General features: G+C 49.2%; 1 long non-coding RNA gene across 2 annotated transcripts in view; it reads left to right on the plus strand.

Moving 5' to 3' along the window:
- The first annotated feature begins 589 nt into the window (after positions 1-589).
- LOC139361181 (uncharacterized) overlaps positions 590-12,898 on the plus strand; it is a 99,768-nt gene continuing 87,459 nt past the window's right edge. The window contains exon 1 of one of the 2 annotated variants that reach the window (XR_011618749.1): positions 590-909. This is a non-coding gene — a long non-coding RNA (uncharacterized lncRNA). The remainder of the gene's footprint in view (positions 910-12,898) is intronic. The other variant, XR_011618751.1, reaches the window with a different exon arrangement.

A 12,898-nucleotide genomic window follows, 5' to 3' on the forward strand; every position in this document is an offset into this window, starting at 1 on the left:
TAACAATTATAAACAGCGTGAACTTGCTGTCCTGAGAGGCAACACACCCTCCATTCTCTCTGCAGTGTAGCTGCCTTGGTGGATGGAACATGCCCCTCCTCCCTCCCTCCACCCTCCTCTCTCCTTCTCTCCCTCATCCTCTCTCCCTCCCTCCACCCTCTCCTCTCCCTCCCTCCCCCCTCTCCTCTCCCTCTCTCCTCTCCTCTCCCTCCCTCCTGCCTCCTCTCTCCCTCCCTGGCCCTCCTCTCTCCTTCTCTCCCCCCTCCTCTCTCCCGCCTTCCCCCCTCCTTCTTCCTGTTTTCTCTCACCATTCTCCCTCCACCTTCTCTCCTGGGTGAAGGGCAGAAGAGAAGAGACCTCTGGAATCTTGTGCTTCATCCAAGCAGCTTGGGGGCAGCATCAACAGCTGCAATTTGGCTGCCCCAGCAGGTGCCTCAGGGCAGCCTTTCTATTGGGAGTCCTGGAATCATGTCTTTCCTTAATGTGCCCTAAAGGCTGGAGGACATGAAGTGAAACAATGCTCCATGCTCAGTCCTGTGATTTTGTGTATTTGTTGGACTTACTTTGAAATTAAACTAAATGATACTCAAAGTACAGCATGAGAAAAACGAAAAAACAGGCCATGGTGTTTGAAAAATAAACAAAGCCGTTTGTTTTGTTGGTTTGTTCTTAGACCTTCACAGGCTCCTAGGTCACACGTTTCAGTTTCTCAGCGAGTGACATTCTCTGCGGAAGCCGTGTCAGCCTCTTGTTTGATGATGTCAGCCACAGCAGAAAGAAGCACTCCATAGGCCCTGTGCTCAGCACCTTGGCGTGAGCTCTTGCAATCTTCTGTTCATCCTCATCACAGCTCTGTGCAGTGGGCGTCCTCCTGATCCCGGTGGGAGGATGGAGGATGGAGGCGGAACGGTGAGTGACAGCAGGATCACATGAGGGGTCTCTCCCGAGGTAGAGAGGGGAACCGGCCCAGAATCTCAGTGCCCATTACGTCCTTCCTACTCCTCCTCTGCCTCTCTGTGACTGACTCAGGCTGCAGGGATAGATGTGAGTATGTGCAGAGTGTGTGTGTGCACCCCTGGGGGTGTGTGCTCATATTGGCAGGGAGGGATGTGAGTGTGTACAGAGCGTGTGTGCACACCTGGGGATGTGTGCTGGCATTGGCAGGGACAGATGTGTACAGAGTGTGTGTGCACACCTCGGGGGTGTGTGCTGTTGGCATGGACAGACGTGAGCGTGTACAGAGGAAGTGTACACACCTGGGGGTGTGTGCTGGTGTTAGCATAGACAGACATTAGCGTGTACAGGGCATGTGTACACACCTGGGGGTGTGTGCTTATGTTGTTTTGTAAGCGGCAAATACGTGGCCCGATGCTTCTGGCGGCCCTGCGCCCGTGCTGAGTCCGTCAGTGGCTCTCGGGTTGGGGTCTCCATCTCCCCAGACAGCACTAGAGTGTCTTGAGGTTTCAGATTCTTCCTCTCCGGTTACTTGGGCCTCCTCAGACCGAACATCAGAACCAGCCAACTGCAAACTACAAGAACATTCAAATGCATCTTCAGTAGGAAAACAAAAGCAATTGGAATAATTTTCCAACATGACCCCATGGTTAAGCCGTTAGATACTCCAGCTAACAGATTGAGTCACTTTAAAATTCACACCAATTAAAATGGTTGTGAGAGTTGCAGAGCTTTACCGCTAAACTTTGAAATAATTGAAGAGTTCTGCTCCACTTGCTTACAAACTGGGGTTGGGGATAACTTTCAGTCCAAAGTAGTAACCTTCTAAATCCAGCTTAGATGCGAGGCTCCCACTCACACAGGAAGAGAGAGAGACCCTTGATTATTCTCCTGTTTCAGATACTTTGTCATTTTTTTTGTATCCTGATCATCACTTCTGCTTTTCCAATTCAAACTAAAGGGAGTTTAGTTCTGTTTTGGAGAAGCTGTGGTTAGTGGTTTCTTTTTATGGTTTGCTTAATCTCTTAAGTCTGGCACTTACATTTATCCAAATGGACTTTGCTTTAGTAAGACGGTGCCATAGCCCAGGGCTTCTCCCTCCATATCTGCTCCCCAGGAGGCCCCCTAGGAGTGGGCGCTAGAGATCCAGCCCCTCTCCGTGTGCCATTTTCTTTGAGTCTAATGTAGGTTTGGCTCAGAGAAGAAAAGAGGCCTCCGAGTTAGGTGCCTCTGACTGCTTGCTTGTGAAATGTTTAATGATAAGGCGACTTCCAAACTAATTTTACACATTAATAGTTGTAACTTAAAGTATCACTGCAGTCATAAGAACAAGAAACACTCCCATAAAGTAGATAGGCAGAAAAAAGCCATAAAAGTTTAATAAAGTGCAAATAAAATGGTGTTGTAAGAATGTACAGTGGGAAATGTTCTCAGTCCAGCCAGATCGGCTGTGGCGTCCTCCTGTAAATACATTCAGCCACGTGTGGCCCTGATCGCAATCAGTACTGTGAATTGTGATCCAGAATGTTCTTGGGGGCCGATACCTGGACTGTGCCAGCAGCTGAGTCTGATTGGACATCACGGCGGTGATGTGCTAGGCGTGGCCAGCTGGGCCGAGGGGTGGCCACCTGTGCACTAGCCACGTGCAGCTGTTATTCTTGTGATGGAGTTGCACGGGGCGTGGCCTGTCCACCTGGGCTACTTATAGTACCGGGAACCCAACCTCTGGTGGGTGCCTCCCGACATGGGAGCTGTCTTTTTTATCCAGGGCCCTCTGGCGCTGCAGACCCTGAGTGCACGGGGAGGCAAAGGAGGGCTCTGCTGGGCCATGGAGGTCCCCAAGCAGGTGGTCACTCATTGCTTGTGGAGTGGTCCATGGCCTGTGAGTTTATTCCCAGGGTCTGTGTGAGCGAGGTTAACCAGTTCACAGCTGGGCACTTACCCCTTACACAGGTGATACTAGTTAAAGTGGAATCTATATTAGCTCGCACGGGAGCGTGTGAGGAGCTGGGAGGGTGGTGAGGCTTGGCCCTAGCACTGGAGCCCGGGCTCCTGACTTTCTGCGTCTTCCTGTTGCGGGGCCATCAGGGCCGCTGTGGGTCCTGAAGACAGTAGGTGCCATATGGACCAGGGGATGCGGAAGCCTCTAGAGGCTGTGGGAGGCAAGGAGACGGTCGCTTCCCCAGAGCCAGCCCTGCCGACACCTCGACGTTAGCTGGTGGGACCTGTTTTGGACTCCAGCTTTCAGAAATGGGAGAAAATAAGTCAGTGTTTAGGACGCTAAATTTGGGGTGATTTAATGGAGAAATAGAAAACCAGCCCACGAAGGTGCACGCATTGAAATGTGCTGTGTCCAGGTGTTCACAGTGGCGTGAGGGGGATGGCGTCAGGGTTCTGGGAACTGTGCAGTTTTACTGAAGGAAGGGGGCTCGCCACGCCTTTCCTCATGTAACTGAAGGTATGTATGCCTGCCACACTGCCCAGGAGACAGGGACCAGAATTCTGACTTTATTTCTTATGGGAACCAAGGTCAGAACACGGTGAGGGCTGAAACGAGCTTCCTACAGCCTGAACTGGGCAGAGGAATCGCAAGTAGTTTGTGTTTTTCTACACAGACCTGTCCTTTCAGGTTTTGTTAAGTTCTGGAAAAAGGGAGAAGCCAGGCACACCTCGGCGACGGACAGTGTTTCTGGAGGTGGTGTGGCTTCAGCCTGAATGTGGCCGTGTGGCTGGGAGGCTCAGAAACTGCCCTCCAAGAGCACTCATCTGTTCCTTATTGCACTAATACCTCATTTACAGAAATCCACAGAAATTACAGAGCTGTGCGGGAGGCCTCTGGTCTGGATGGCTTTGTGTGGACCGAGGTCACGGGGTGTTGTCCCAAGTGCTTATCCTGATCTGGCAGAGGCTCTGTTCCCAAATGATTATGCCACAGTTTCAGAGCCTATATCTGAGTGATAGTCTTTTAACTTTGGTGCATAAAAGCAAACAAAGTGTGTCTTGAGAGTCTAAAAATCCGTTTAGTAGCATGGCTGTAAACTCATACATGGGGCATTGGGATGGAGTGAAAATCACCGTCACCTGGCGTGGACGCTGTGTGGTATTCTGTGTGGTGGCCTGCTCGTGCCTTGAGCTCCATCTGCAGTGTGAACAAAAGCTGTGCATTTGAGAAATGTGGGCAGGTCAGCTTGCTCCTCCAGGGGCCTTCAGGCGTCCGGGCGAGGGGCCTGGGATGAGGCCACGTCAGTGGGAAGGAGCTGGGTTGTGTCAGCAGATATGTCTGTCTTTACAGGCCCGCAAGCCCGCCAGAACCCAGTTTTCTTTGGTCATCTAATGCCAGAAAAAAACCCATTCCTTAGAGATTCTCGTAATTTATGTTAATGAACCATTTGACCATACATAAGATGTTATAAATGCATGAGGCTTTATAACTTGGCAGATGTATAACTCGCATGTTATGATTGAATCAAACTGTTGAAGATACTGGTTTCACTTGAAGATTTTTAGCATTTTATGCGCAAATCAAATGCCAGTAGCATTTTGAAGGAGTATTTTGGAATCGTAAATACAGTGGGACACTGCTGGGTCTCTGCGATGCTGGTGAGGTGTACGTGACCTCAAGCTCTTGGAGCTTACAAATAAGATTCCTAAATTGTCACACCTGCAGTGCTGGAAGTCAAAGTGGATTTCTGTAAAGGAGGTATTAGTGCAATAAGGAAAAGATGAGTGCCCTTGGAGGGCAGTTTCTGAGCCTCCCAGACTCCCCAGGAGGAAGCGGGAGAGGGAGGCAGTTACCCACCAGAACCTGGATGGTGGAGCTGGGTTTGCTGGTGGCCCTGCGTGGCAGGTAATTACGTGCAATAAGGAACAGGTGAGCGCCCTTGAGGGCGGTTTCTCGCTCTGCTTCGGAACTGCAAGTGGAAGACGCCCCAAAGTGGGGGTGGGGGGTGTGGTTGGTTATCCAATGGGGCCGGATTTGCTGTTGGCCGCTGTGTGGCAGGTCACTGCGGGGAGCGATGGGAGGTGAGTGGAGTGGGAATAGAGGATGCACCCTCCACAGCTACTGCTGGGAGTTGGCTCTGGTAGCAGACGGGGCATAGAGGGATTCCCATGAGGGGCAACACGGCCGGGGTCCCACGTGTGCTGGACGCTGAGGTGTGGCTATATGTGATCTCAGTCTCCACAGCCGTCCTGGGAAGTGGGTTCAGTCACCTTCCTTTCTCCCATTTGAGAAATCTCGGGCTTACATCACAGCTGGGTGGGTTGGAACTAATGTCTCAGGCAGGACGTTGGCCCGAGAGCCCAGATCTTAACCCCCCCTGCTCTTTTCAGTTCACCAAGCTTGTAGAGAGGGGTGTGTGGTGGTGGGGGGTGGTTGAGAAACCAACACAGTAGAATGGGGGAAGGAAATAAACCAGGCAGGAGACACAGGCTGTGCTTGGGAGGTCTGCACGGGGTGTGGGTGGCACCTCTGGGCCTGTGAACCCCGTTCTGTGCTCTCGGCTTGCCCAACCTTGGCCCTCAGCCATATGCTGTGCACTTTAGGTGAAATCTCAGTCCCTCGAGTGATGCGGGCATCTTTTCTCCCTGGTTTTGCCTCTCCTTAAATCATGGAGTCTCAGTGGGGATGGCGGGGTGGTTGGTGGTCCATGGAATTGGCCCTCCACTTCCCCATCCCTGTCCTGTCCTGTCTGGCCTGTTACCTGTGTCTGTGTCCCTTCAGAGCCTGCAAATAAGTGGAGGCCACGGCAGCCTCTCGCTGATTGGCCTCTCAACTTTTTTATTCATCAGAATCGTGTTAAATGCTGATTCCTAGGTACCCCATTAGACTGTCTACGCCTGCCTGGCATGGGTACTTTGGGGAAGGTACAGAGGGTTGTTGGGCTGTTCCAAGAGGGAATTTGCATTTGTAGAATGTCAGCTGTGGTCTTTCCAGCACTCTACTTTCCACGCACACATGGCATTAAACCTGGAAGACCTCTGGGTGCTGTGCTGGTGAGGAAGCCCCGGCTGGACGAGGGGCTGCTGGGGCTCGGACTTGATTCCTGGGCTGGGGGCTGTGGGCTTATTCTCTTCAGTGGGTCTGCTGATGGGATGCCCTGGGAAGTCCTGCTGTGCACTCGGGGAAGGTGCAGACACACGCTCGGGAAATACCATGGATTTAAAACTTCCTACTGGAATACCTTTTATGAGCAAAGTGATTTGCATCTAACTGTAGACAATCATTGCTTGAATAATTGATTTGTTTACCAAATTGGTCCTATGAACAGAATAAAGTTTTCATTCATGCCTTGTCTATAACGTAAATAGGAGCATTACCGCAACCTAAATTAGCTTTAAATTTTGTATCAGATTGCAGTCCAGATTACAAACGGCTGCTTGATAATCTAATTGATAAAACAGAGGAATTTAGTGCTTGGAACCCAGAGTGAAGGGAACAGAATTGCTTTGGTTTCTCAAAAGCGTGTGACTGAGGGGTGACCTGGGGTGAAGAGAAGTGGCTGGAGTCATTACACTCGAGGAGATGATCTGCCCCAGCCTTTCTCAGCTGTCTTCTGGATAAAACAAAAGGGCGATAAACAGAAAAATTCAGCACTGAGTTCATCTATTCCCTGAGCTTCTCATATGGTCATTAAGGTGACTGGGCTGTATCTGTGAAGCCGTATAGAGGCACAAGGGAATTAGGCTAGAGTAAGGCGGCCGGCGACCTCTGGCGTCTGTGCCACGTGTCATTTCCTGAAGCCCTTTTGGGCGAAATGACAGTCGCAGTGTCTGTTGTTCAGAGGAGTGTAATCTCACGTATGAGATACAGATTTTAAACGATGGAGATTTTAAACACTAAAGCCAGGAAGCTTGGTGGGAGTGGCTGTCTTCCGAGTGGTTTTCTGTGCTGCCATGGACGAGGCGTGGATGTGTCATCCGTTGGTGAGATCCACTGGTGAAGGGGCTAAGCAAACCCTGGGGGGAGGGGGGTGAAACTACATCTCTTCTGGCATCCCTAGTAAATACATTTTGTAAAACCTGTGAATTTGACCCTAACCCTGAGTGTTGAAGTCTGGTGCAGTGTCTTGAGCCCTCTTCTGCCTTGAGGGTGAGTGACTGTAAATGACCAATTCCTCAGTGATGAAAGTTCAAATTTAGCTTCCCTGAGGAAGCCAGACCTCAGTCACCCGTGTCTCCATTAACACTGCGGTCCCTACTCGGGTGGCTGCAAGTTTCCAGGTCCTCCTTGGAGACAGAGCCGTGCGGTGCTTGATGATTTGATAACATCAGCCACCTTCTGTCTAATCGCGGTGCAGATGATTCTCCTACAAGGAAACAGATCTAGTTTCTTCCCTGATCGTTGGAAGAAGCAGCCCGCCTAGGGACTGCACCGTCCTCTGCACTTTCACAGCGAAGCCTGTGTCTGTCTGCGAGGAGTGTCGTGTGTGTCGTGGGAATCGTGGGAATTGCCTCCTTAATTCTTTCTGCTTTTGAGGGCTCGGACAGCTCTGCCTGTTTCACCCGGGACGAGCAGCGGGTGGTCTCTGGCTGCTGTGGGACTAGGGCTTGGGGTGCATCATCACATCTGGTGACCTGTCCAGGTGGGCATATTGTCTTGCCTGTTGGCTGAGGCAGCTGTGATGCCATGGGGGTCATGCTTGTATCAGGGCCAACCCAGTTCTTCCCGTGCACACTTCTGCTGCTGGAGTGCCTTTCCTTATGATGACGTGTTGAATTAGGGTGGAGAATGCAGAGAGGCTCTGGGCCTCTCCTTCCCATTCTTACTCCCTGGAGCTGTGATGCCCGACAAGGGAGCCCATAGCCAGAGGCTCCTGTAAATTTAATTAGAATAAAGATTTGATAACATAGCCAAACACATTTGAAAAGAGCTTCACACATTAAATTCCGGATTCAGCCCTTCAGGCCCAGTGGCCACGTTTTGGGGCTCAGCAGCTGTTAGGTGGCTGTTGTCTTTCTGTGTTGGCTCAGCAGATTGGGACGTTTCTGGTTCAGCAGGCAGTTCTCTTGAATGGCTCTGCCTGTGGTGAAGGCACCTTGGCTGGAGAGCCTCGTGGGGATCCCTTAGGCCTCTGGCTCCAGCCAGGCTGCACGGTTCCTGTGCCCTGTGTCCTCTGCAGGCCCAGAGCTATCCCACCACAGAGTCAGCACTGCTAGACTTGGGTACTGTGTGCAGACAGCAGAGGGGCATATCTGGGTCTTGCAGGGGCTGGGGTGACTGGCCTCCTTGGCCAGGAGCCCGTCTCCGAGTCTTCAGGGGAAATGCATCCACCATCCACACCGTGCACCAGAGGAAAACTGTAGGCTTCTCTGTGGATGGTGAATTGAGATCATGCAGAGTGACTAGGCTTGGGCTCCTGACCAGAGTGAAACCTGATACCTTTAGGTGGAACCTGACATGCCTCCATGTGTACATGGCAAAGAGAATGCAGCGTTGTCAGCTTGAATCCAGATGTGCTCCCGTTTTGAGGTGGAAGGTTCTGGGAGTATTGGCCATTGGTGATTGTCCTGCCATGGAGGACTTTGAATGCAGGCACTGGTTTAGGATAACCCTGGTTTCCTGGTCCTGTATGTGGGCATCCCTGAATGTCCCGGGCTGGAGGAAAGCAGGGCAGATGGGAGGGTGACAAGAGGTCAGGTGTTTCCAGCTCTGGGGAGTGATGCCATCAGACGGCTGAGATCAGGTGGCGGGGGAACAAAGCAGGGGTGCATGGAAATGTCATGTTTCCTGGGGCATGGGGAGGACCTGTTGAACTCTATTCCTGGGCAACAGTTCTTCCATTCTCAGGAATCTGTGCCATTGTAACTGAGTAGCAAATTCTAGAATTGCTCTAATTACTTACTGTTAAGTCCCCATCCCAATTACCATGAATTAGCAACAGTGATAACAGTTTGCCTGGTCAAACCTTGCTAAGAAAAACCAGTGGAACTAGTTTTCGTTGCCTCGAGTTCCCTCCAAATCGGATTCCTTAGCGGCTTATGTCCCCACAGCTGCTGCAGTTCTTCCTGGGCCTGGCAGGCACATTCCAGACATTGACATCTCAGCTCAGATGCAGGCGTGCATATTATAGAAAATCGCACTGTGCTGCGATTGGCTTGAGCTGACGTTCTCTAGGTGAGAGGCGGAGGCCGAGGACCTGTGAGGGACTGTCTTGAGTGTCCTCTCATTGACTTGGAGCAGATGCACATCTGTTCTTCAAAAGTTCTAATGGGATGAAATTAGAAATAGGAATTTTTAAAATTCATGTGTTACGAACTCTGTTCAGTGATTTCCTCTGAAATGAGAGACTATTTGCAGATGAGGCATTGAGCCTACAGCTCTCCTTAGAACTGTCCTAGACCTCGATGCCGTCCTTTGGCCTCTTCCTGGGTGTGGGGTGCTCTGCTTGAAGCAAAACCACGTGGTCTGTGCATCACTACTGCAACCAGCTCAACGTACACACCCACTGGGAGGGGGGCCAGATCACTTAACATTTTAAATGCATTTAACATTAAACCAGCAAGTCAGCCAGTGCTTTCTGTAACCAAGCTGCCTGGCTTATGGGAACCTGACACTTAATTTTTTGGGAGAGAATACTTGCTTCTGTGGAGTGTCAATATTTGTCTCATTTGTTGAGACTCTGCTCAAAGTGATGAACGTGTGTAAATTAGGACCTTTTTGTGTAAATTGGGCCACAGAGCTCTCTAGGCACAGTCAGGGGAGTAAACGGCTGTGAAAGATGTCGCCTGATGTGAGCCGTGACCAGGCACTTTGGAACCTGGGATCCCATCTCCAGCCTTTCAAAGGACGTAGAGGAATCGGCCTGATGTGAGCCCTGGCCGGGCACTTTGGAACCTGGGATCCCATCTCCAGCCTTTCAAAGGACATAGAGGAATATAAAATGCAGATGGGAGAGTTCATATTTTGGGCATCTCTGTTCTTTTGAAATCAAAGTGCAAAGAAAAAGTTTTGCCTTGAGGTCTTAGCCCATCCTTGTTTTTCTCCTGAGGTTTTAACATTTTCTTAACTGCTTTTTTCTCGCCCGATCCTTGGGGAACTTCTATCTTCATATCTTCTTAAAAGATACGGTTAAATTCAACACTGAAATTTACAAACATACATTCATATTATTTTTCTTTAAACTGAAGTATCTGACATTGGTGAAGAACTAACTGGGTGTATTGGTGTATTTTTATTTTTTTGAGATAGTCTTGTTGTGTTGCCCAGGCTGGAATGCAGTGGCGCGATCTTGGCTCACTGCAGCCTCACCTCCTGGTTCACGCCATTCTCCTGCCTCAGCCTCCTGAGTAGCTGGGATTATAAGTGCCTGCCACCATGGCTGGTTCATTTTTGTATTAGTAGAGATGGGGTTTCAACATGTTTGCCAGGCTGGTCTTGAAATCCTGACCTCATTTAATTCGCTCACCTTGGCCTCCCAAAGTGCTGGGATTACAGGCATGAGCCACCACACTTGGCCTGGGATATTCTTGATTGTAACTGTAATAGATGCCTTTAATAAAAACAAAACAGAACAACAACAACAACAAACAGCTGTCTGAAAAGACCCAAAATTAAAGAGCTCACTTGGACAGGGATTAAAACACCAGTTGAATGGCCTAGCACAAACCATAGTTACATGGGCCACTCGGCCTGTTAGATCCTTAGGGTATTTGAAGTCGTGGGGATATTTGCATTTCTGCTTCTGGATATCGTGTCAGTATGAATTCGGCTAGTGTTTGAGGGCCAGGCTCAGATCCAGGAAAGCAAGAGCCCCTGCCCTCACGGCACTTCTCTTCCGTGTGTGTGTGTTAGGAAAATAGAAAGCATAAGATATTTTTTTCAATGAGCTGGGAAGATGGAAAAATAAGCTTAAGATGTTTACTTGTTCAGAAGAAGGGAAGTGCAAGGAATACTCAGCTTTGTTGCTGCTGAAGGAGGCCCCTGGCGGAGGATATTTCAGAGGTGGGGTTTGTCTGAGAAAGGTGGCAAGAGGCAAATAGGATGCCCCATCTGGTTTGCCAGAGATGGGGAAAGTCCGTATCCCCAAAACAGCCTCGGCATTCTGGCAAAGGCTTTGGAAAACCAGCTAGGGTGTGGGACGTTGTTGGCTGCTGGGTAGAAGGAAAACATTGCTGGTCCTGAGGACTGTACTGTTCTTCCACTGCTATAAAGAACTACCTGAGGCTGGGTAATAAGGAAAAAAAAAGTTTAATCGGCATACAGTTCTGTGGGCTGTACAGGTTTCTACTTCTGGGGAAACAGAGTGGAAGGTGAAGGAGAGACAGGCATGTCTTCACATGGCTGGAAGGGGAGAGAGAGTGAAGGGGAAGGTGTCATGCACCTCCAAACAACCAGATCTCAGAACTTTCATGAGGACAGCACTAGGGGGATTGTGCTAAACCATTAGAAACCACCCCCATGAGTCAGTCACCTCCCACCAGGGCTCACTTCCAACAAAGGGTTAGAGTTCAGCATGAGATTTGGGTGGGGACACACAGCCACACCATGTCAGGCTTCCCATTCTTCTCCTGCACATGCTTCGCAAATGGTTCTGTCATTGGTTTTTGTTTTTGTTGATACATAATATGTGTACATATTTTCAGAGTGCATGTGATATCTTGATTCATCCCTATATTGATGAAATCTGTGTACTTGGGATGTCTTTCACTTTAAATATTTTCTTTTCCTTATGCTGGTAATGTTCAAGTTATTCTCTCCTAGCTGTTTTGAAATACACAGTAGATGACCCACTGCCATCCCCCTGGTGATTTATCAATAGTAGGTCTTGTGCTCCCATTAGGCTGTGTGTTTGTGCCCGATACGAGCCTCTGCCTATCCTGCTTATGAGTGGACTCTGCTGGGCCCTGTTGACCACCTACTCTTGGCCTCCATGAGATCTGCTCTCAGCTCCTGTTTATGAGTGAGAACATGCTCCGTTTCTTTGCTTGGCTCGTTTGCTTAACGTAATGTCCTCCAGCTCCATCCATCCTGTCTCGGATGACAGGGATCTCAGCTGTATGGTGGAGTATTGCTCCTGTGAATGTTCGGGCCACATTCCCTTCATCCCCTGTTGACGGGCACTCAGGTGATTCCAGATCTTGGCTGCTGTGGATGGTGCTGCATTGAAGCTGAGAGCAGTCACTGGCTTTATACTCGGGGGACGTGAGCCACTTTGATGTTCTCAAGCAGCCATTCCCCAAAGTCCTCCGTGGAATTTGTGCTCCGCTTTCCTTTGTGCCCATGGTTTCCACTAGGATGAAGAGCTGGGAAGGGGCTTCGAGTGAACCCTTGGGTTTCTGTCTTTAATTGGTACCCAGCTGCACTGACCAAGTGGGGATCCCAGTGACCCTGGACACTACCTCACATAAGGTCCAAAGATGCAGTTAGGTTCTTTTTTTAACTTAAAAAAAAAAAAAAAAAAAAAAAAAAACCCTTTTGACCTGGTTAAGCTATAGCATTATCAGTTAGTGTTTTTCTTATTGGAAAGGTGTATATTTTATTTTCTAAGAAGGAAAGAAATCCTGTTAAATATTCTAACTACAGATTAAATCATGTCAAGGAAAGAGGTACTATTTTGGGGGAAAATTATCCCTTCATGTCAATGATCAAGGAGAGGACTTAGATTGTTTAATTGAGTTAATTATGAAATCTTAAGTGGTTTTGAGAAGATGAGCTGTGGATGCTGCAAGACATGAGACTGATGGTGATTTAATGTGAGTCAGCCCTGTCAGAATGTGGCTAATATTTAAAGCTTGCTCCAGTATTGCTTGATAGATTGTAAGTTAATGTAAAGATCTGTTTGATGCTTTTATTTTACAAACTATTATGGAGAAAAAGTTTGACAGCCAAGGAACCACCTTCAACCAATTTCTTCCTACTTTCTATCACTAGAAAAATTTGTCCTGTTAATTCCAGAATTTACTTTTGGAAAGTTCCTGTAAGGAGAGCAGAGGTATTGGTGGT

The sequence above is a fragment of the Macaca nemestrina genome (assembly GCF_043159975.1).
Source record: "Macaca nemestrina isolate mMacNem1 chromosome 14 unlocalized genomic scaffold, mMacNem.hap1 SUPER_14_unloc_2, whole genome shotgun sequence".
NCBI classification, from domain to species: domain Eukaryota; kingdom Metazoa; phylum Chordata; class Mammalia; order Primates; family Cercopithecidae; genus Macaca; species Macaca nemestrina.